Here is a 25,574-nt window from a genome sequence, read left to right as displayed (position 1 = left end):
TTTACTAAAGCATTGCTCACAACTCCTATATTTTTGATATTCTTTCCCAGAGTCGCAATCCTTTTCTGAAGCAACATCAAACAGGATTCTTGAAAAATGGCCACAAGATCCACATTCTTAGCCAGGAATTAAGGTTTTTTGGGTTTTTTTTTTTTTTTTTACTAAAGTGCAGTAAAGTTTTGCACTTAACTCATATTTGAAGGATTATTCTGTGACAGGGCACCTAGATTTAAGCACTAGGAAAGCACTTTATTTTTTTTGTGTGTGTGTTTTTAATTGTAGAAGGGTATGTGAGAATACTATTAGTAGTCCTTTTATATATTGTTGATAGTATGTAATTTGTTTTTTGATATTTTGTGCTCTTGATTGTATGTTATTTGTTTTTACTTTATTATGTATGTTATATTGTTACCCGCATAGAACTGGTGGATATGCGGGTTATAAATTTTTAAATAAAATAAATAAATTGAAGAATAGTCTCCGAAAAAAGTAGATGCCTATTTTTCTTTATAAAATACTAGCACACATGGCTGATAATGTAACTATATTTAAGATACGGTCACTTATGTCGGCCATAAAGCTAATGTAAATACTTGCAGTTAGAATGCAAAAGAACATGCATAAATTATAGCAATCTATACTCTACTTGCATAAATGTGCGTTCTGCCCATATGAATATTCACTTGCAAAGTATGTGCCATTGAATATATTACATAAATATATAATTACATGAATGGGCCAGATTTAAAAAATAGCACCAAAAAATACATGCTGGAAAAAATCAGCACTCAGCCCTAGGGCTCCTTTTACAAAGGTGCGTTAGGGCCTTAATGCGCGAAATAGCACGCGCTAAAATGGCACGCGAGCTACTGCCTCCTCTTCCCAAAACAGTGTCTATGACCTTTCCTGCTGACTTTTGGGTCTTGAATTTCCTTGGCCTTGGAGAACCTGAGTTCCATTTTGAGTGTTGTTTTGTCTCAGGATCATAGTGATGTAGCTATGTTTCATCAACAATAACTAGTCATTCCAGAAAGTTGGCACCAGCTTGCTGAAAATGCTGCAAAATCAACTTGGAAGTGTTCACTTGATGTTCTTTCTCATTAGCATTCAAACATTTGGGCCCCCGCTTGGCTGACAGCTTCTGCATACCCAGCTGCTCGTGAATTATACACCCAACACTTTCACTGGATACCTGTAATGTTTCAACAATTATTTTAGCCAATATTCACCAATCTGCCCAAATCAGGACATGGACATGGTCAACAATTTCAGGAGCTGACACCGTTTGAGGCCTCCCAGACCTTGCTGCTTCTTTGTATTCCACTTCTTCACTGTGGAGTATGATGGGCATTTGTCATTCAATGTTTGCATCATACATTCATGGATTTCCTTTGGAGTTTCTTCTGCAGGAATAGGAACTTCATGACGGCATGGGAAAATTTAACACGTTTCATTGACATGGTTCAATCAATGATCTGAAACAATGTCAAACATAGCATTATAATTCTGCAAATTGGTACTTTACAAAATAAACAGACATTCTTTTCAGCTACAGTTGCAAAATAACCTCAATTTTTTAAGAACTTTTCAGCACCCCCTCATATAAAACTTAGATTGTGAGCCCACTAGGGACAGAGATAGTACTTGCACATAATGGGGATCATAATCAAAACAAAATACATCTAAAAACTCACCCAAGTAGGCACTTGGATGACCTAAAAGACAGGTCGTCAAGTGCCGATAATCAAAATGGGTTTTTCGATGCATCCAGAGATTTTTTAGGCCTCTGAATGCCGCTGTGTGCCCAGAGCTGAAAGGGCATTTTTGAAGGAGTGATGAGATGGGATTTGAGTGGAAGAAACTGAAAACCCTTTTATTTGATACCTGAACTTTACCCCTGAACAGCAAGAAGAGTTCCGATTTCCTCCTGCCTCCACCTCGCCAAGAATCCACCCGGCAGGAGGGATGCCTACTCCTTCCTGCCAGAACCCCCTACCCCCACAAAGATCATTGTTTCTTTTGATTATGCCCCTCAATTTCTACATCACTGGGTATGCCTAGTAGCGTTATAGAAATGATTACTAGTAATAGTAGTAATAGAAACAAGTTCTACTTTTTTCTGCCACTAACAAAGAGGCTGATTCATGAAGTTGCAGAAATTTTTAACAGAGAAAATCCATATTAGTACTGGATAGTTCTCATATAATAAAATGGGATGTGTGGTAAATAATGTGGGTTTTCCAGTTCCATGTTAGAAGCTCACCAAAGCTTCATTAATCATCATCTTAAATTGCCATGCCTTAGGTATCCAGTCAAATTTAGCGGCTCTTTGGGGGAGGGAGGAAGGAGGTTCTGTTGTGCCTGATTTAGGGTACCATATAAATGCTGAAATAAAATACCATTAAAAAAATAAATAAATAAATAAGAAAGGGGATTGAAGAATAGAAGATTGGGGCATCTTTGCATTTTGGAAATGAAATGGAGAAGTTCACAGGAAAGAGAACAGCGTGTGCTCGCAGACAGTCTATGAGTGTGATGGAACAGTTTAAGCCGGTGATGTGCTGCCAATTTCTTAGGAAAAGGCTCTCGCCAGCTCTGCTCCACTCACCGAAACACAAGGTTTTCATAAAATAATTTAACAAGAGGGCTCCTGGGAGCACCTCAGCACTGCCTCCAGCACATCACTGATTTAAGCATGCACTTATCCATTTTTGTTTTCAGACCTGGATGAAACATATGCCTGACCTGCTAGACTAAGTTGCTGATTTATCGTGGCCAGATGTACTCAGTTTTATGATAAGCACACAATTTCTAACTTCAAAACAGGCGCATATGCTACCAAATGCGCACTTATTAAAATAAGAACATAAGAATAGCCTTATTGGATCAGACCAATTGTCCATCAAGCCCAGTAGCCCGGTCTCGTGGTGGCCAATCTAAGTCACTACTACCTGGCCAAAACCCAAGGTGTAGTAATATTCCATGCTACCAATACAGAGCAAGCAGTGGCTTCCCCCATGTCTTTCTCAATAACTGACTAAGGACTTTTCCTCCAGGAACTTGTCCAAATCTTTCTTAAAACCAGCTACGCTATCTGCTCTTACCACATTCTCTGGCAACGCGTTCCAGAGCTTAACGGTTCTCTGACTGAAAAAAAAAATTTCCTCCTATTGGTTTTAAGAGTATTTCCCTGTAACTTCATTGATCCACTTGTACCCGTTCTACTCCACTCAGGGTTTTGTATTTAAAATGTTTCAGTATGCATTGTCTAACACAACCACAAGGTTTGGCCTGATGCTGAAGAACTAATTTTGTTACTTTGAATTTATTTACTTGATATTACCCCCTATTACTACAGCTATCAAGGCAGATTACATTACAAAAGATAGAATCAATACAAATTTAACACCGCTTACACATGCAGATGCATTAAAAACCTTCTCCTGATCTGAATTCCTCCCAACCTTAACAACCAAAAAGTCTGCACACAAAAAAGTACTGGGGTTAGCTCTGATCCTCTCAGCTCTTGCAAAACCAGAGGAAGTTTATTCCACAGAGCAGGCCCAATATAGCAAAAGAACCTGCCTCTAGTTAATACCAATGTATAGTTGCCAGTGAAGGGAGCTCTAATACTCCCTGCTGTGAAGATCGCCATTCCCTACCAGGGAACATCTCTCTAGAGCTGAATTGTCAGATAGCTGTCTATAACTTACACAGCTATTCCAGTTATAAACCAAACAAAATCTTAAATTTGGACCTCTTTCCTGTGGGTTACCACTATGATGCAGGCATACATAGGAATAATACAATCAAAATATTCCCCCTCACCCCCCCCCAAGTCAGTGTTTTGGAACATTCACAGCCTTGTCATTCACTTGGTCATTCCTGGATACGGGGTAGTCTTAGGCCCTCTTTTACAAAGGCGCGCTAAGCATTTTAGCGCGGATTTACCGCAGGCTAAATCGACGCATGCGCTAACCGCTACTGCGTCCATAGGATAACATGCATGCATTAGTGTTTAGCGTGTGCTAATATTTATCGCGTACTAAAAAGCATAGCGCACCTTAGTAAAAGAGGGGGTTAGTCTCACCTGAAAGTCAAAGCTGCACATATATGTCCAAAAGTGGGTAAAACCAGAAAGTCAGAAACAGCTGGTTACACTGTTCTAAAATCCTGGGGCATTTAACTTATAAAAGTCAAAGCAGGATTCCATAGTACCAAGACAAAAATTAAAAACCAAAAAATAGAAACTGGCCCATCCAGTCTGCCTTATTTTAAAAAAAGATAATTTAAAAGAGTATATACAGAGTAACTCCAAACCTTGACTATTCAGAGGAAGAGATCCTGAGAAAACAGTTTCCTAGCCAATCCCTTTTGTTGGCCTTGGTTTCAGCTCTTTGCTGGCGACAGCAACCTAGAACTTTTTGGATACTGATTTATAAAAGGTTTTCTCCCATCGCATGCCTTTGGGGTAAAATTTTTACATTAATCAAAACTGAAGAGCATAAAGGGAATGCAGACACTCAAGAATACTTATTACATATTGCAAACTATACCAGTCTCAGAAGCTGCACACACTGAAAGATACAGAATTATGATTTCTGTCCTATATGAGCATTTGTTTTGGAGCCTTTGGAACTCTATGAATTTGAAACAGCAATGTATCACAGCAGAGAGCTGCGTGCACTGTATTTCACCTCCAGTGCCTGCACAAATAGACTCAACTTTTTTCAACACTGTCAAGGTAGAAAAACAGCTCCCAAATGTGTACTTGTCATGCATTTTTCTCTTCTTTTAATTTAACCCCAACTTCTACAATGATTTTGACTTGAAATTATGTTCCATTTGCTAGTCAGTATACTGTATGTTTATATTTTTTTGCAGGGTTGCACAAAGCAGTTTACACACTGTGAGGGGCATAATAAAAAAAATACATCTAAGTCCGTTTTGGGCTTAAGTCGTTAGTCGCCCATGTCCAAAGTCCCTTCTGAAAAAAATGTCCAATTTTTTTTTTTTTTCCGAGAATCGCCTACTTGTATGTCCAGCCATTTGATTGTCCAGACTGCTAAGTCATCTATTTTTATACCCCATTCTTGTCCAAAAATTCATTCAAGAACAAGAACTTTTGGACATGGGAGGGGCCAGAAAAATAATGGACTGGCCACCCAGACATTGCAACAGAGTAGTGGGGCACCTTACAGGGCACCGCTGTGAACTTCACAAAAAGGGTGCCATATAAACATCTCACCACAACTCCCTTGCAGGTCATGGTGAACCCCCCCCAAAACATACTAGACCCACCTTTCTACCACCCCAATAGCCCTTATGGCTGCAGGTGCCACCTATATAGCAGTACAATAGAATTTTGGGGGTTTTGGTGGGTGCACATGTTTCACCATGAATGCAATGGTTAGAGTGGCTTATGGGCCAGGGTCCTCCTCTCTATGGTTCACTAACCCACCCCACAGACTACTAAGCCACCTCTGTGCAGCTCTACTAGGCTTTCCTATGCCAGGTGCTGATGTTCTGGATGCAGGTATGTACATTTTTATTCCAATTTTTACAGCCGAGGGGGGGGGGGGGGTCAGTGATCATGGAGGGAGTGTGTGGGGGTCTGTACTTTGTGTCTGCAGTGGTTATCTGGTCACTTTGGATACCCTCTGGGCACTTAGACATGGTTTTAGATTGCCTAAGTCACTATGTATAAGTTCCATCTAGGCAGTCTTGTTAAACTTTCGGTTATACTTGCAGTACGACTTAAGTCTAGGTCAGTCCACGTCCCGCCCAAATCCCACCCTCACCACTCCTCCTAAAACGTCCCTGTCGGCTCTGGGCATATAGCGGCACTGAAAAGGCCTAAGCTGTTTTCAGATACGTCTAAAACAAGGGTAGGGAACTCCGGTCCTCGAGAGCCGTATTCCAGTCGGGTTTTCAGGATTTCCCCAATGAATATGCATTGGAAGCAGTGCATGCAAATAGATCTCATGCATATTCATTGGGGAAATCCTGAAACCCCGACTGGAATACGGCTCTCGAGGACCGGAGTTCCCTACCCCGGTCTAAAACGTTTCGATTATCGGCACTTGGATGACCTGTATTTAAGGTCATCCAAGTGCCGATATGGGTGGGATTTTAGATGCATTTCTGTTTCAATTATGAGCCCCATAGAGTATACATATCTACACCCACACAGGGTCATATTCTATAAATGGCGCCTTATGTTAGGTGGCAATAGGTACCTTGATTGTGCCTAACATAATTGCTTTAATTGGTGCAGTAATTGGCTGCATTGTTTAAAACCAATTAAAAACCCATTAAAAATAGGTGTCGTTAGGCGCTTCCCGAGGTTGGTGCCTGAATTGCACCTATAGCTTGGCGGCTAGTGGTGCCTAAGGTCAAAGTAGGCATGATTAGGGACAGAGATGGCATTACATCTATTGTTTTAAATGATACAATCTATACCATCCAGTCAACCATAAAGATACTTGGTGTAATTTTAGATCGTACCTTTACTATGAAAAATCAGGTTGACTCGGTTCGATAGGGTTTCTATATTTTATGGAAACTAAGAACTTTTAGAGCATACTTTGAAATTAACTCCTTTCGATTGTTCAACCACTTGTCCTTAGTCAGTTGGACTACTGTAACATTGTTCATCTTGCTGGTACTCAGAAAAATCTTCATAGACTGCGCATAATTCAGAATGCAGAAGCCAGACTGATTTTCAACTTAAATCATGTCACTGATTTTTATCGTCGACTGCACTGGCTTCCAGTTGAGGCACGGGTTAAATTTAAGCTTGGCTGTATTTGTTTTAAGGCACTAACAGGCTCAATTCCTGAGTATCTTATAGAATCTTTTATCTTTACAAAGTCTAAACATTCTAGAAAATCTCATTCATTATTTTCATTCCCTTCTGTAAAGGGATGTAAATATAAGAAATTTCAGGAACGATTGCTTTCTTTTCAGGCAGCCTTATGGACTAGGGATTTAACTCATATATTCACATTCCCAAATTCGTATCAACAATTTCGACGTGCCTTAAAAACGTATCCTTTTAGGGAATCTTTCGGAAGTTAGATATTGGATGTTTATTCATTTGTATTGCAAGAAAACTGAAAATACCAGAACAGCAGTGATTATAGAGGGGTGAGTGCAAAGTGATTATTGTGTGAATCAAATGGAGATGAAAATCTTAGACCAAAATATGTGGCCAAAAGATACAGAAATATTTCCCATTGTATTGAGTACCACAAGCCTGATTAAAAGCAACTTCCAAAGTATATACTTTACATCCTATTGTATAAACTTCAGAAGAAAGCTTTCTTTGGGACGATGCAAGTACTGTGAGAACATAAGAACATAAAAATTGCCGCTGCTGGGTCAGACCAGTGGTCCATTGTGCCTAGCAGTCCGCTCACGCGGCGGCCCCCAGGTCAAAGACCAGTGCTCTAAATGAGTCCAGCTTCACCTGCATACGTTCCAGTTTAGCAGGAACTTGTCTAACTTTGTCTTCAATCCCTGGAGGGTGTTTTCCCCTATAACAGACTCCGGAAGAGCGTTCCAGTTTTCTACCACTCTCTGGGTGAAGAAAAACTTCCTTACGTTTGTACGGAATCTATCCCCTTTCAACTTTAGAGAGTGCCCTCTCATTCTCTCTACCTTGGAGAGGGTGAACAATCTGTCTTTATCTGCTAAGTCTATTCCCTTCAGTATTTTGAATGTTTCAATCATGTTCCCTCTCAGTCTCCTCTTTTCAAGGGAGAAGAGACCCAGTTTTTCCAATATCTCACTGCCAGCAACTCCTCCAGTCCCTTAACTGTTTTAGTCGCTCTTCTCTGGATCCTTTCAAGTAGTACCGTGTCCTTCTTCATGTATGGCAACCAGTGCTGGACGCAGTACTCCAGGTGAGGGCGCACCATGGCCCCGTACATTTTGTGGTCCCCTCCTTTATCGGAACAGTTCTCCGATCTGTTTGTGATCCTCTTCTTTATCATTCCTAGCATTCTGTTCACCCTTTTCGCCGCTGCCACACATTGCGCAGACAGCTTCATCGACTTGTCGATCAGAACTCCCAAGTCTCTTTCCTGGGAGGTCTTTCCAAGTACCGCCCCGGACATCCTGTATTCATGCATGAGATTTTTGTTACTGACATGCATCACTTTACCCTTATCCACGTTGAACCTCATTTGCCATGTCGATGTCCATTTCTCGAGCTTGATTATGTCACGTTGCAGATCTTCACAATCCCCCTGTGTCTTCACTACTCTGAATAACTTTGTATCGTCCACAAATTTAATCACCTCACTCATCGTACCAATGACCAGATCATTTATAAAGATGTTGAAGAGCACGGGTCCAAGCACCGAGCCCTGCGGCACTCCACTGGTGACACTCTTCCAGTCTGAGTATTGTCCACTCTCTGTTTCCTATGCTCCAGCCAGTTTTTAATCCACATGAGTATTTCACCCTCGATTCCATGGCTCGCAATTTTCTGAAGTAGTCGTTCATGTGAAACCTTGTTGAACGCCTTCTGAAAATCCAGATATACAGTGTCAACTGGGTCGCCCTTGTCTATCTGCCTGTTTACTCCCTCAAAGAAGTGTAGCAAGTTCGTCAAACAAGATCTGCCTTTGCTGAAATCGTGCTGGCTGGTCCTCATCAGACCGTGTCCGTCAAGGTGATCAATGATGCGGTCCTTTATTAGCGCCTCTACCATCTTTCCCGGTACCAAGTTCAGACTCACTGGTCTGTAGTTTCCCGGATCTCCCCTCGAACCTTTTTTGAAGATCGGCGTAACATTCGCCACCTTCCAGTCTTCCGGAATCTTTCCTCGATTTGATCGACAGATTGACTATTAGTTGAAGCAGTTCAGCTATAGTCCCTTTCAGTTCCTAGATGACCCTCGGATGGATGCCATCTGGTCCTGGGTATTTATCGCTCTTAAGCCTATCAATCTGCCTGCATACCTCTTCTAGACTGACCGTCAATCTTGTCAGTTTCCCGTCTTCGTTTCCAGCATATAGCCTGATGGGTTCTGGTATGCTGTGTATATCCTCTTCGGTAAATACAGATGCAAAAAATATGTTCAGTTTGTCGGTGATTGCTTTGTCCTCCTTTAGCGCTCCCTTTATTCCATGGTCATCCAATGGTACCACTGCTTCCTTCGTGGGTCGTTTTCCCTTAATATATCGAAAGAACGGCTTGAAGTTTTTCGCCTCCTTGGCTATTTTTCTCTCATAGTCTCCTTTGGCCCTTTTTACCGCCTTATATGTGCTTATTCCAGTTTTCGTCTGTTCTTGACCTTTTCCATTCCTTAAACGAAGCTTTCTTGTCTCTAATCGCTTCCTTCACATCTACAGTGAGCCACGCCGGTTCCTTGTTCTTTTTCCTCTTGGATCCCTTGTTGATATGTGGTATATATAGATTTTGCGCATTGGTGACTGTGTCCTTAAAAAGGGACCAAGCTTGCTCCAGCATTTTTATAGTGCTTATCCTTTACTTAATCTTTTTCCCCCCTATGAGTCTCATCCCTTCGTAATTCCCTTTTCAGAAGTTCAGTGCCATGGTCGTCGTTCTGGACCGATGTTTCGCCCCTGCAACAAGGTCGAAGCAGATCATGTTGTGATTGCTGTTTCCCAGCGTCCCTTCTACTTTTACACCTTGTGCCGGTCCTCAAAGTCCATTTAGAATTAAGTCCAGAATTGCATTTCCTCTGGTATTTTCCTTGACAATTTGCTCCAGGAAGCAATCGCCTACATCATTTAGGAACTTGGTCTCCCTAGCACAGCCGGAGGTGCCTAGGTTCCAATCTATCCTCGGATAGTTGAAGTCACCCATGATAACTGTGTTGCCTCCCTTGCAGTTGCATTTAATTTCATCCGTCATTTCTACATCAATTTATTCGGACTGCCCTGGGGGTTGGTAGTAGATGCCGATCTTCATTTCCAGTCCATTTGTTCTCGGATTTTTGACCCATAGAGACTCTAACTTATTCGTCTGTTGTGGCGTGTTCTCTCCAGTAGATTCAATTTCCTCTTTGACGTATATGGCAATGCCTCCACCTTTTTGAGCCACTCTGTCTCTGCAGTATAGTTTGTATCCTGGTAGTACAGTGTCCCAGACGTTTTCCTCAGTCCACCATGTTTCCGTGATGCCGATGATGTCCACGTTATCTTTTTGTGCCACAGCTTCTAATTCACCCATCTTATTCCATAGGCTCCTTGCATTCGTGTACATAGACTTGAGTTTGTGGCCTGTTTCTTTCTTGCATTTCCTTCCCTCTTGTGTCCCTTTCGATCTCTCTTACCTGTGATCCGGTGAGTCTTCCCCTCTATCTTCCTGCAAGGTATCCTCCAGGTATACCGGTTCCCGAACCATCAACTCTCTCTCTCGGTCGACTGTTGACTTTCCCCTTCTTCCTAGTTTAAAAACTTCTCAACTTCTCTCTTGATGTTGCTTGCAGGTAGCCTCGTTCTGTCTCTGCTGAGGTTGAGTCCGTCCTTCCTGAATAGCTTGCTCCTCCCCCAGAACGTTGTCTAGTTGCGCACGAAGTGGAATCCTTCTTCCTCTCACCAGCACTGCATAAACGTGTTGACTGCTTGCAGCTCCATCTGCCTCTTCTCGTCGGCCCTCGGTACCGGCAGGATCTCAGAGAATGCTATTCTCTGCGTTCTGGTCTTCAGCTTCCTTCCTAGCATCCGGAACTGGTACTTCAGTACTTCCCTGATGTAGTTCCTGTTGCTCATGTTGTTCATCCCCATATGGATCACCACCGCCGTATCTTCTTCTTCCATGCTGTCAATGATCCTGTCGATGCGGCTCATTATGTCTTCCACCTTGGCTCCCGGTAGGCAGGTCACCAGCCGATCCAGTCTTCCTCCCGCTATGTGGCTGTCGACTTGTCTGATGATGGAGTCCCCCACGCCGATTGCTGTCCTCTCTATCTTCTCTTGATTCTCCAGCCGCAGGTCCATGTCCCTGGTGTATGTCCATCTCTCCAGCCGTAGGTCCATGTCATTCGTTCCCATTCATTTTCTCTCATCCTGGCATTGGCTTGCACCGTCCTTGTCTTCTTGTGGGTTCCCTCCGCTGTTTCCAGATCTCGCTGCTGTGTCACCCATTACTTCCTGGTGGTTGTCCATCGGGTGGTCCTCACTCTCTGTAGGTGTATCTCGGCAGTTCCACTGTTGCTGATGATTTTCCACAGCCTCCCTGTATGCCTCCTCTATGAACTTCTCCAGCTCTCAGACTTCTTCCTCGATGGTGTCCTCTGTCTTGATGTTCTCTGCATCTCTGTCTTCCTCCTCCACTGCTTGAAGTGCATCCAGTTCCAGTATTCTGCCCTCCAGGAGTCTGACTTGTTTCTTCAGGCTCTCCAGTTCTCCGCATCGAATGCGTATGTAAGACCGCCTCCCAGAAGGGAGGTAGTCATACATATGGTAGACGGTGCAGAAAACTGGGTAGCTGAACATCCTGCTTCTGTCTGCTGCTTCCATTGCTTCCCGCTTGCCGGTCTGCTGTAGATGTCTTCTGTGCCTGCTGTGTCTGCAGTATACTTCAGAGATTAGATTATACTCCACCTATCCTGGTTTAGGAGTGAGATTTATTGCTGTAATGGTATGCTCAAAACTAAGCAAACAAACCAAAACTGCAGACTTGTACACGGTGCAGGCAAATTTTATTTTGACAAATAAATCTTAACTAAAAACCTTTTACCAGACGGGGGACCCCGTCTGGTAAAAGGTTTTTAGTTAAGATTTATTTGTGAAAATAAAATTTGCCTGCACCGTGTACAAGTCTGCAGTTTTGGTTTGTTTGCTCTGGTCTGTTTTTTCACTGCAGACGAAGTTGGACCTCTGGTTCTTTTGTTGTTTTGATGCTCAAAACTAACCCATTTGGAGAAACAGCCTCCAGAGATTATACATGTCACAGATAATACTCCTGTGGACACAGAGAAAAAGTATAAAACAAAAGTGAAAAATGTTCTGGAGACTTGGATTTTAGGTTTGATTACTTGCTTTTCTAAATGTAGGTAGGTTTCCATCCTAGAGAGGACCCAGATCTCATTGATTTGTCAGCGAATACAAATCACTGTATTACTAAACATCAGTCCTGGGCATCGGTGGTCCAGATGAAACTTAATACCGCAAAGACAAAACTTCTGTGGTTAGGGCCCCAATTAGACTGCCTCCCTTCTGGTGTGATTTTGGATTCCGGTGAATCCCTGAAAATTGAATTTACTTCACTGATACTAGGTGTTATTATAAATTCCTCACTCACATTTACGGAGGAAATCAACTCTCTTGTAAAAAAAAAAAAAAAAAGCAGCTTTTTCAATCTCCGTATCTTAAGGAGGGTAAAAGCGAGTTTCCTTCCACAACATTTTTGACTATGAGCATGGTATTTAAAAGAGTTTAACCTGGCAGGAAAGACTCCTGCCCAGTTAAACCATGCTGAGCAGACTGGAAGGGGACTGTATATACTCGACTTTAGGTCAATCTCATGCATAGGTAAAGGGCAGTTTTAGACAGGTACACAGGGAGTGTGGAGGGGAATCCCAGGCAGGTGGGGGGGGGGAGGAACAGTGGGAAGAGATTTCCACCAGAGGTGGAAGGGAGGTGCTGGCCCAGGGAGGGTTGCATAGATAAGATGACCCTGTTTGTTTCAGTGCTATGTTTTATGCAAAATTTCTCAACATACAGTTGAATATAGTGTATATTACCACTGAATATCTCCCATGACTGCCAAAGTACAGTCCGAGCAGTGCTAAGGCCATTCAAGGTCAGAGCAGAAGTGGATCCTGGCTTTACCTGCTAGACAGAAAAAGGCTGTCCTAACTTTTGAACTACTCAGGTACTGGTCTGAATTAGAGAGTTGCGCAGGGACAGAAATCCCACCCATCCCCGCCGTCCCCGCCAGGATCCTCTCCGTCCCCATCCATCCCCGCAAGGAATTACCTCCATCCCTGCCCGTCATCATAAAAAGCAGCAATTACTTCTGACAGGATCAATTCCACAGTTTCTTTTGTGTTGTGCTACTGTTTTCCTTGTGGAATATCTTTGGCGGAACCCTTTTTTTGTTTTCTGTTCAGGTAATTAACTTATAAACCCCCTCTTTTACTAAGGCTGACGTGTCCATTATATTATATGGACGAACCCTGCTTCCAAAGCCTTCCATCCCCGTGGGAGTCCTGTTGGCTAGAGGGGGGTCCCCGTGGGAGTCCCGTGGGCCAGAGGGGGGTCCCCATGGGAGTCCCATGGGTTAGGGGGGATTTCCGTGATCCCCATTCCCGTGCAGACCTCTAGTCTGAATATCAGCCAGTGTCCAGGTGATCCCTTGGAAGCCTCAGTGACCCAGATATTCAATACCGGTTCCCGGATATGGCCCAGCATTGAGTATCTGGGCTTAATTCAGTCCAGTGGCCTAGCAAAAGTGAGAGGAACCTGGGGTGGTGGTGCCCCCTTCCCCGCCCTCTTCTATGCCCCCCCTTCCCCTGTACCTCTTTAACTTTCTCAGCGTGAGCAGTATCACAAACTTGCTGCCCACATTGGCGTTGGCTCTCCCTCTGACCCAGAGGTGGAATTAGAGGGAGAGCAGACGCTAGCACAAGTCGCAGGTTGGAGTTGATGCTCGTGCTGAGGAAGAGCTAGAGAGACAGTGGGGGGAGGAGGAGTGAAGGCAAGCGTGGCAGGGGGAGGAGTAGGAAGGAGCGGGCGGCGGAGCGGAGGAGTACTGGCACCCCCCGCACCTCCCCTTACTACACGCTACTGATTCAGTCCATGGTTTACAGTAAAAATTGCTGACTGCTACACGCTCATTTGTTGGGTGTACCACCTGGGAGGAACATAGGTGGGTCAGGCACATGTCAGGCAGTTAAGTATTCATGTTATGGAATACTATTTATGTATTTATTTTTAAATCTTTATTGATGTTTAAACTTCAACAGTGCAATACAATTAATTGAGCATGATTGTTTTATGTTTTACTTGTGTAGTTAATAGTGCATTTTAAGCAGTATTTATTTTATTTTATTCCGCTTAACTTCATGGACTTGTTGTGCCAATGAGGCTTGCGCACCTCTGTGAAGCTGAAAGCCATGCCGTCAGTAGTTTCACTATCAGCAGGGCCTCTCAAGGCAGACGGGTTTCAGCGGAGATGTCAGGCTAAATGATGTAACACCCGTCTGGGCAGCAGCAGATGGGCAGTGATGGAGGCGGAGGGCTGCGACTGATGTGACAACAGCAAGCACATCGAATTTAAACAGCGCAGAAGACCCGGCAATCTACTTCTGTATTCTGCCATGAAAAAACTTGATGATTTTCAACATGTTGCTAGGACTCGAACACGAGTCGATAGTACCTAACATAATAGCTGTTTACAAGTTAGGCATGAGCATTTACACCAGCCATTGAACTAGCTTAATAACTGTTTGGGTGTGTAAATGCAGAATTTCACTAGTATTCTATAATGGCAGTTGCATACACAACTGCCGTTACAGAATTCACCTTTAGCACATATCATCCCAGTGCCTAACTTTAAGAGATCTATAGAGAATTAACCCCATAATGCATAAACACAGCTAGGATCACCAAAGTCAAGGCATACCCACGATGGCTGGTGCCATTCAGAAAACAAAATCAGAAATTAGTATTTCTGATGGTTTGGGGCACTTCCAAAATTTAGTTTACTCTAAAGCCTAAAAGCAGATATTGGCGACTTGGAAAGCAATACAAAACACAGTTGAAGACTGAATGTGGGGTAGGAGATTCCAAAAGTTCTAAAATGGGCTCCCAAATGTAGGCACTAGGGCACTGATTATAAATTATATAATAGAACAAATGTTTAAGCCCTTTACATTAATGGGTGCTAGAGTAGATGTGTCTGTCTGTCTTGCTTTCTTTCTCTCTCTCTCTCCTTTTCCGCTGTCTGTCTTTCTTTCTTTCTGTCTCTCTCTCTCCTTGGCCGCTTTCTACACTCAGGCCCATCAATTGTCCCTTTCTTTTCCCTCCTTCCTTCCTTCCTATGTCCTTAGTGCCCCCAGTGCCTCCTTCCTATGTCCTTAGTGCCCCTTCCTATGTCCTTAGTGCCCCCAGTACCTCCTTCCCATGTCCTTAGTGCCCCCAGTACCTCCTTCCCATGTCCTTAGTGCCCCCAGTACCACCTTCCCATGTCCTTAGTGGCCCCTTTCCATGTCCTTAGTGCCCCAGTGCCTTCTTCCTATGTCATTAGTGCCCCTTTCCATGTCCTTAGAGCCCCCCAGTGCTCCTTCCTATGTCCCCCCTCACTGCCTTCCAGCCCTTGTCTCACCCCCTCCCCAAAAGCTAGCCAGTCTACCTCCCTCCCTATCTGCTGCACTAAAGCCAGCCTGCCTGCCTCCCTCCAGTGCCGAAGCCTGCCCCCCCCCCCCAATACCGGCCCCTGCTGCTGCTACCTACCGTCTGGCCTACTGCAGCTTCAAACACCTCCCTCCTGGTCTGCCACTGCCCGCTGAAACTAGATTCAAACAATTTTATTGATGCAAACATCATCAAATACAGCAAATACAACATCAAAGCACATCAATAATGCATCAACTATTATAATATAATATACATAATAAAAGACAAATTCCAATTTCAATAAACCCCCACTATATCTAAACCAAAAGGAAAAGGGTCCGCCGAACACAAACTGCTGAACGCTGCCACGGAGCTACGGATCACGGAGGTAGGGATCAAGGAGTTAGAAGTGCGCATGCGCACTTAGGGTTTTATTATTATTGATCTGGGTGGCCGGATTCCATTATAGAATAGATGCATTATAGAGTATAGCATATGTTGGCATTGAGCATTGAGATGCTATCGTGTCATCTAAAAGGTAGGCATAACTATTAGTGCTTATAGCATTTCATGTGTAACCTTTCCATGCCCCACCCTTGCTCTGTCCACATGTAGATCCCCTTGCAGTTGTGCATTATGTAAGTTGCATGCTAAGCTTGTAGAATACTATTTAATGCCCAACTGGCACTTTACATATATGAATGTTATATTCACGTATTTAAGTTCATAGTAGTCTATAATCTTAGCTTGTTAATGGCGCTTAACATTTAGATGCTAAGATTACTGAATTAAGGGGAAACTGCGCTCTTAATAAAAGTCACACTGAGGTTGGTCTAGTACAGGGGTGGGCAATTCCGGTCCTTGAGAGCCGGAGACAGGTCAGGTTTTCAGGATATCCACAATGAATATGTACGAGATGGATTTGCATGCACTGCCTCCTTGAGATGCAAATCTATCTCATGCATATTTATTGTGGATATCCTGAAAACTTGACCTGGCTCCAGCTCTTAAGGACCGGAATTGCCTACCCCTTGGTCTAGTAGCAATTACAGTGCTGGGCCGTGCCATGTGAAACACCAGGTTTGATTCTCCAGCCCATCTTCTAGCCTTTGGGCCAACTGGTGTTGCAGGTTCTACACATTCCACATTCACAGCTCACTTAGGGGTCCTTTTACTAAGGTGTGGTAGCCGATTTAGCGCACTAAATACTAATGCATCCATTATATCCTATGGACGCGTTAGTATTTAGCGTGCGCTAAATCAGCTAACGCGCCTTAGTAAAAGATCAACTTAGTGAGGGAGGGAATCATAACCACTGTGCAACACTGACAACTAGTGACCAGACCAAGGGTTCAGAAATGCTAGCTCCTGGAAGGAGCTACAGTGTATGGCCCCTGGCCAAGGACTGTCACTAATGACTGGCTTAGAAGAGAGAAGGCTAAAATAATGTGAAATCCTCAGATCATGTCACCTAGTAAAGCCCATTTCCGATTGAGCAAGAAACTGAAAAGGAAAGAGAAAAAAAAATTCATACTCTAGGAATAATGTATGAATTTCAGAAATAAAATATGACCCCCCCCCCCCCAAGAAACCTATATATAAGGCTCAAAAGAGGAAGTAACAGAACCAAAACGCAAGTAGTAAGTTGATATTTTGACCAATCGAGCTGCTTCAATTTGCATTCTTCTATTCCATCAATATAGCTCATGTACGTGTAAGCATGGCTTACTCACTTCCACCTAATCACAAATAATGGTAACAAGCTCTTAATTACTGTAGCATGCCTTTGTAAAAAAAAATATATATATATATATATATGCAAAGAGCTCCCATGTATCAAGTAAGACAAAGTTTAAAATATTGCAAGACAACAGCTTATTCTCAGTACAGTCTGCCAACATTTTTACTCATGTGATTCACTTCTTGGTTTCATCAACTTTGTGTAATGGAGATTTCAGACAGAACAGTAGTTAAGAAGCAGAGGGGAGGGGCAGGAGTGGCTATCAACTAGTATCACAAGTGCCTAATTATGTTTATCTGTAGAATAATGAGAAGATAATTTTAGAACAGAGGAAGGAAGTTGAGTAGGCTGATGTGCACTGGGTATTGATCACCATTTTCATAAGCAAACAAAAACACATTCACTTTCATCCAACAGCCTTGTGTTGCTCATGTCTCAGCAAACGCACATTAGTAAACTTTTTGAAGAAAACTAAGAGGCTGTCTATCAGCAAAAATGGCAGCATACTACATGACGGCCTCCTAGCCACTCAAGCCGCAAGGCTAGACAACCAGATCTCCAACCTTCTGATGACCACCCCAGACTACAAGACATTCAAAAAAGAAATAAAAACAATACTTTTCAAGAAATTCCTGAAACAACCCTAACTTCACGTACTCTTAACAACGCAAAAATTGACAAAGGATCTACTCTTTACTACCCTAGTAATGACAATTTTGCTACCATTGTAACCACCTTTTATAAATCTTTTGTAAGCCGCCTTAATCTTAACAACCTGAGAAATGTCAAAAGACCTACTCTTTACTACCCTAGTAAACCAATTGTTCTCCCATTGTAAACCCCGTTTATAAATCTTTTGTAAGCCGCCTTGAACCGCAAGGTAATGGCGGAATAGAAATCCCTAATGTAATGTAATGTAAATTTATAGGCGAGCAAATCGTGCCTTGCACACCTAGTGTTGACTCGATTTGCAAGACACCCCCGAGAACCGGCATTGCCCCCCACCCCGCGAACGTTCCCCCGTGAACTGGCATGCCCCCCCCCACTCGTGAATGCCCCCCCCCAAGCAAATCAGCACCGCCCACCCGCTCAAACACAAGCCATTACCCTGATCTGGCACCGGCACACAGCACCATGCTCACAGGACATGCCGGTACCCGAAGATCCTGCCTCTTGCCAGACAGCCTCAGGCCTTTGCTAGGTCGGCCCGCCTCTGACGAAAGAGGAAGTTGCATCATCAGAGGCGGGCTGGCCTAGCAAAGGCTCAGAGACTGCCTGAAGGAATCACCAGCTCAGCAGTACCTCTCCTCTCCCTAGCAGCAGCTCACTGCATGCTTTTAACTTCCACACACAGCTGCCGCTAGTGTTAGTTTAGCCGTGGTTCCATCAGGAAGCCTCGGGGTTTTTGCTAGGCTGGATCGCCTCCAATGGGAGGGTTCGGAGGATCGCAGCAGGAAGGATTGTGCATCCCTCCTGCTGGGGAAGATTGCGGGAGGGTTTGAGAGACCATGGCAGGAAAGATTAGTATCTCTCCTGCCAGTGAAGATTGCGGGGTGGGGGGCGGGGGTGTCGTGAGTGTCAGCAGGAGAGATTGGGCACAGATACATTTATTGCACTGAGTGAAACCAATGTTGTCATCTTTTGACTTCCGTACCGTTGTCCAAGCGATGGTCTTGTCGAGCCTTGATTATTGCAATGCCCTGTACCTTGGAATAACCAAGACAAGGTGCAGGGCACTGCAAGTCACACAAAACGCAGCAGTCAGACTGATAATGGGAACGTTGAAATACGTACACATTACACCCTATCTCCAGCAACTACACTGCCAGTTGCATTCAAAATTCAGTACAAAGTGGTGATGATTGGTCACCTATTTTTGTACAGTACTATACCTGAACTTTTTAAGAGCAATATGACTAATTATCTACCAAACAGATCACTATGTTCTAAGAACTTAGCCTTATTAAAGGCAAATGTTAATCCTAAATATGTTGAGACCAGCGCAATGACTTTTTGTTGTGCAGGGGTTAAACTGTAGAACTCACTCGTGAGTCAAATACATAAATGTGGTGAAAAAGCCAAATTTAGGAAATTACTTAAAACTCAACTTTTCGTAAATGCCTTTTTCTAGCTATTGATTCCTCATGATTGATGTTTTCTGAGAATCTCTCTACAATTGTTTGTATAGGCTCTTTTCATTTTGATTTTTTATTGTTGATTTCTCCAGGATCTGTTTATTTATCTTTATCTGTTTTTATTTTGTCTTATAATATTATGTGCGTAACATCATGTAAACCGTTTAGGAGGCCTTAAACGGTATAGAAATTCTTAAAATAAATAAATAAAATAAATCTCTTCAGACAGCGAAGATTGCGGGAGGAGGGGGGGTACAGTCTTGTTTTGGGCATTAGGGACTTGGGCAATTTTTTTTTTTTTTTGAGAATAGGACTTAAAGGTAGATGTAGTGGCGGTCTGGGCGATTAAACTCCAGAACGTACAGGTAGGCCATTCTCAAAAAAAAAACACATTTTGGGTTTTATTTCAAGAATGGACATTTCCCTGCTGCCTACCTTGGGCACTTAGGGTTTTAGGCCAAAAGGGGACTTAGACCTTTTTTTTATTAGGCCCCCCTCCACAGGTACACAACTGCAGGGGGTGAATACTTTCAGTTCACATGTCACTTAGCGCATGTAGAATACCCATTTATACCTGCCACTGACACGGTGTAGTCATGCCTAAACTTGGGTGTGCCTATTACATCTTATTCTCTAATAAAATCTTCCGTCTTATACTAGTGTTCTCTAATGGAATGCACAGATACTGTTACAGAATTGGCACTTAGCATCAGTGTCCCTAAATGGACGCATCAATTTATAGAATTGCCTCCAAGCTAAAGTGGCTAGGGCTCTTCAGCTTGGGGAAAAGATGGCACGAAGGAAATATGATATACTGAGTGGAATGGAACGGGTAAATGTGAATTGCATATTTACTCTTTCCCAAAATACTAGGACTAGAGCACATAATGAAGCTACTAAGTAGTAACTTTAAACCAAACCAGAGAAAATATTTCTTCATTCAATGTGTAAGTAAAATCTAGAATTCACTGTAAAAAAAAATATGGTGAAAGCAGATAGCTTAGCAGGGTTAAAAAAATATCTGGATAATTTCCTAATAGAATAGCCCAAAAGCCATTATTAAGATGGACTTGTGAAAATCCACTGCTTGTTTCTAGGATAAGCAGCATAAAATCTGTTTTACTCTTTTGGGGATCTTGCCAGGTACTTGGACCTGGATTAGCCACTGTTAGAAACAGAATACTAGACTTGATGGACCTTCAGCTTGTCCCAGTATGGCAATGCTTATGTTTTTATGATCTTTCACAAGCAGAGACTTCTGTCAAACATGTAAATCTTGAACCAAACTGTTCACGAGCCTTGCATATACAACATCATCTACTTTTATCATTCAGAAATATACTGTATAATGTCATCCACTTTTTAAACAAGCCAATGCAAATCCAGCAAATGTTGCCGTTTAGATCTGCCTAAACTGTGCCCCAGGGAATGCCCACATGTAGATTGCATAAAAGGAGGCACAGTCTTGTGGTAAACCTAATTTCTATGCATGCATACTCCTACACTATTTTAAAAGAACCAAGATTCACATGTGGAAACATGGGTCATTTTATAAAACCTATTATGGGCCCTGTTGAAGCAATTTTGGGAACAGAAGAAAATTTGAGTGTACTATGACAAAAGACATGCAGACTTAATTCTATCAGAACATCATATTGAAAGGGTAAGGTATGTTATATAGATCTGTGAAACAAACTCCTACTTTATTCCACCCTGAATTACAGACTTTAGACAGCAGAATTTGAAAAATGTCCAAGGATATGAAGATGTTTACGAGGTACTGTAGCTACACATTAGAGTACATGCTAATCCAGTGAATCTGAATTAATTACCATATGTTGGGTCAGGAAGGAAATGTTTTTATTGTGGTGGAATCAACTAAGAATGCACAATGACTTTTTGCCTTCTGTTGCATTGTCATGTAGCGATGGCTGTCAGATGAGCAGGAAAGGTTTGCATTCTATGAATTCTAAGAAGTAGAGGCAGGGGCTTAGCTGCCAGTGAGATAACCTGGCAAAATGCCTTGTAACTGCCTTCTCCTACCTACCATCATACCTAACACTACTGCTTTTAACCTGCAGGCCAGCAACAACTCTCTCCTCCTCTGATTGCATCACCCTGCATGGACCTATGGCAGCTAGCAGCCAAAGAGCAAGTAGGAAGCATGTGGCCTTGAGCTTCCTTACTTTTGAGCTCCAGGCTCCTTTCTGCCTCCTCCAGGCCTGGGCAGCAATCAACAAAGTAAAGCGTGAGCTTGTCAGGTTGGGGAAGGGACAGCAAACTGCATGCATGCCAGACATGCAGGATGTGATATGCCTAGAGTTACCTCTACATACAATCTTCTTAGGCCCTCAGCGTCACCACTCAGAACTCAAAACTTTTCACTGTTCTGAGATTTACGTGACAAATCGTCACTGGGTCTATTTATTCATTTTTGTCACTTATCAAGAGCTTAAATAGCTTAAATTTACTTAGCTTTATATAAAGTTGTCTCTATTTAGAGATGTCTATGTCATGCAGGGTGTCACAGCCGACATGTTTCGCGGGAACCGCTTTATCAAGGCTCCACCCCCTTTTACTGTTGACCTCCTCGAATATTCGGGGGGGGGGGGGATATTGGGTAAGAACTGGGTCTGGGAGAACTGGTGTTGAGCACTTAGGAGCTAAGTTTTTGAGCTGCTCCTGCGGCATAGAGAGGCACAGTTTGCTTTAGTGCTGGAGTTCTGAACAAAAGGGTCCTAGGCTGCTGCACTAGCCATTAGGCTACTGGGGAAGGAGGAAATGGAGGTGTAAAGAGATAAGGCAAAGGGATACAGACAAATAGATTTTTATTGGGAATGAGGAGAAATTATTGGACAGGGAAGATAGTGAAAGGGGTCATTGAAAAGAAGAAATCAGTGTAGGAATGGCAGGGTCTAAAAGTAGAAAGGAAGAGGTAAAGAGGTAGATTCTGAGAAGAGAGAAATGGAGCAAAAATCAGATGAAAACTAAAAGATCGATGCCAGATGCAGTGGAGAATTAAAAACTGGAAAATAAACAGTAGACCCTGGAAAAGAGTTTGAAAAGACTGATGAATGAAAAGAGAGACCAAGACCAGTGATTAGAAAGACAATGTCCAGATGACAAAGGTAGAAAAAAAATATTTTTTATTTTCATTCAGTGTTTGAAATATGCCAACTGTGGCAATGTGCACCTCTTATAGAAGAAAATGCATCTCTGTTTGTGTTTATCGAGCTTTGAATTACATAAAGTTCCCATTCCAGCTTTTATTAGTACTTTTCAATTTTGTGGTCCTTTAATTCTTTACAGGATTAGGCTCTGTCTGTGTTCTGGATGTGTGACTGAGGTGAGGGAGTCTGCTGGTATATAGTTTCTGTGTAGGGATCTACACAAGTCTGGCATGTTCAATTTTTTCCAGTTGGAAGTATGTTGGTGTCCAAGGACTAGGCGTATTATTTATAGCACTGTCTTTTCATGTATAGGTTTGGAAGGTTGTTACTGTTTGAGTTCTGAGCGATAGTCAAGGTTTGGTAAGGCAGCTTTGCTACGGTTGTGCTTGTGTGTGATACAACCAAAGTGGTTTCCTGCACCCTGACTGGACCTAAAGAGAATCCCCCACTCCCAGTCCCCTCTACACTGCAAGAAATTGTGTTATAGGGGCCCATTCAAAACTAACTACCCCACAGAGTGGAGGAATATCTAGAAATCCTACTGTAGCTTCAGATGATCTTGAGCAAGTCATTAACTTCTCCATTGCTTCAGGTACAAAATTAGATTGTAAGCTCTTCTGAGCAGGGACAATCTATTGTATGTTAAAATGTGCAGTGCTGCGTATGCCTTTCAGCGCTTTAGAAATAATAAATGGTAGTAGTAGTAGTAAACTTAGATCATAAGTCCTGAGGACAAGAAAATACCTTGTGGTACAGTGGCATAGTTAGGGGGGTGCGGTCTGCCTCGAGCATGATCTTCCTAAGGGCACGGCACCCCTTCTCCTATCCACCACCTCCATCCCCCTTGTGCCTATTACGTTCCCGTACCTTTTTTACTTCCCCAGCACGAGGTTGCTGTCCACGTCAGCATTGGTGCTCTCTCTGATGTTACTTCTGGGACCTGCACCTAGGAAGTGACATCAAAGGGTAAGCCAATACTGACGTGGGCATGCTGCTCACACCGGAGAAGTTAAAAAGGTATGGGGAAAGGGAAGGGGGGCGTACATGCGGTAAGGGGCAGGGGCAGTGCTCACCCTTACTATGCAACTGCTTGTGTACCAGAATATAATTTATTTTGAATTCCAACTGAAAAGGTAAAAACTAAATCAAAAATTCTCTTAAAGTGACAAAATATAATATTTGTCACATTCTGGAAGATTTCTTTTCTAGAAAGTTCTATTTGCCTTAGTATTTTATTATATCGCTCAGATAAGATACTGTATTTTTCGCTCCATAAGATGCACCTGACCATAGGACGCACCCTAGATTAAGAGTATAAAAACAAGAAAAAAAAAACATTCTGAACCAAATTGTGTACTAACATATACCAGGCTCTGCACCCAGCCCCCTCACTCCCTTCCAGGCTCTGTACCCTGTCCTCCCTCCCCTACTAATTGTAAGCAATTTTTTCCTTTCATTTTTCATATACACACATCAGATATAAATTCTCAAAATTGACACATTTCGATCACTAAATTGAAAATAAAATCATTTTTCCTACCTTTGTTGTCTGGTGATTTAATTAGTTTCTGGTTGGACTTCCTTCTCACTGTGCAGCCAACATTTCTTTCACAATCCAGCCCCATCCCCTTTGGATCCAGGTCTCTGTCTCTCTATGTCTTTCTTCAGCTTACAACCTCCCATCCCATCCCCATGTCCAGCATTTGTTCTTTTCTTTCAGATTTTTCTCTGCTTCTCTCTCTCTCTCTCTCTCTCCTTCCTTCCTCCCTGGTCCAGAATCCTTCCACCTCTCTGTAGTCTGTCTCTCTTCCCTCTATATACCTCCAAGTCTAACATCTGCCCCCTCTCTTCTGCCACCCCTTTGTTTCAAGTGTCTTTCTTCTGATTACAACTCCTCCATCCCATCCCATCCCCATGTCTAGCATTTGTTCTCCTTTCTTCCAGGTCATTTTTGCTTCTCTCTCTCTCTCCTTCCTTCCTCCCTCCTTGGACCAGAATCATTCCACCTCTCTGTAGTCTCTTTCTCTCTCTCTTCCCTCTATACACCTCTAAGTCCAACATCTGCCCCCTGTCTTCTGCATCCCTTTTGTTTCAGGTTTCTCCCTCTCTCTATCATCCTTCCGCTAACATTTTGAGTGTTTCCTCTCTACCCCCTCTAGTCCAGAAGAACTTCCTCACATTCGTACGGAATATATCCCCTTTCAATTTTAGAGCGCCTTCTTGTTCTCCCTACGTTGGAGAGCGTGAACAACCTGTCTTTTTCCACTAAGTCTATTTCCTTCAGTACCTTGAAAGTTTCAATCATGTCCCCTCTTAATCTCCTCTGTTCGAGGAAGAAAAGGCCGAGTTTCTCTAATCTTTCGCTGTACTGAAGGGAATAGACTTAGCAGATAAAGACAGATTGTTCACCCTCTCCAAGGTAGGGAGAACAAGAGGGCACTCTCTAAAGTTGAAAGGGGATAGATTCCGTACAAAGTTGGACAAGTTTCTGCTAAACTGGAACGTACGCAGGTGAGGCTGGACTCATTTAGAGCACTGGTCTTTGACCTGGGGACAACCGCGTGAGCGGACTGCTGGGCATGATTGACCACTGGGCTGACCCAGCAGTGGCAATTCTTATGTGGGGGGATGCAGGGGGGATCCAGGGATGTCGGGGGGGGTGTGTGTAGGGATCCATGGCTCAGCTGATCCTGGCAGGGGGAATCTCCATCAGCTGAGCCGGCAGTAATCTCTGAGACCAGCTCAGCTGATGGGGATTCTTGTGCCACCATCAGACAAGGCAGTTGGGTACGTCTACAAAACTTGCTTTTGTGTGTTTTTCATACGGACAGTTTTAGTTTTGAAAATGATCAAAAAAGATAGACGTCCTAAGGACCAAAATTTATACATAGGTCATTTTCAAAAATAAAAGACAGACAACAGGAGGGGCAGAATGAAACTAAGATGGCGGCCTGATGCCTTTGCAAGGACGCTATCGTACCTGCATTTGAATTTTCACTTTACCTGATGGTCTTCCTGTAAGAAACTGTTCCACTGTCAGGCCCGATGGACGCCTTTGTGGAACGCAGCTCTACAGCACGGAGTTCGGAGGTATCCACGGCTGGCGAGCTCACGCGAGATCTCTCTTTTGAGGGCGTCACTCTTTCCTCCAAAGAGCGTAGTCCGCCCAGCTGTCCCGGTGCGATGGGAGAGTTTTTCCTAGATGTGC

At 43.1% G+C, this 25,574-nt stretch overlaps 1 protein-coding gene across 6 annotated transcripts in view; it reads right to left on the bottom strand.

Moving 5' to 3' along the window:
• The window catches only part of NFATC1 (nuclear factor of activated T cells 1), a 392,300-nt gene that overhangs the window by 121,443 nt on the left and 245,283 nt on the right, over window positions 1-25,574 (bottom strand). The window lies entirely within an intron of this gene.

This window comes from Geotrypetes seraphini, chromosome 2 (assembly GCF_902459505.1).
Source record: "Geotrypetes seraphini chromosome 2, aGeoSer1.1, whole genome shotgun sequence".
NCBI lineage: Eukaryota > Metazoa > Chordata > Amphibia > Gymnophiona > Dermophiidae > Geotrypetes > Geotrypetes seraphini.
The sequence above is the reverse complement of the archived record's forward strand: the minus strand, read 5'-3'. Positions and strand labels throughout refer to the sequence as shown.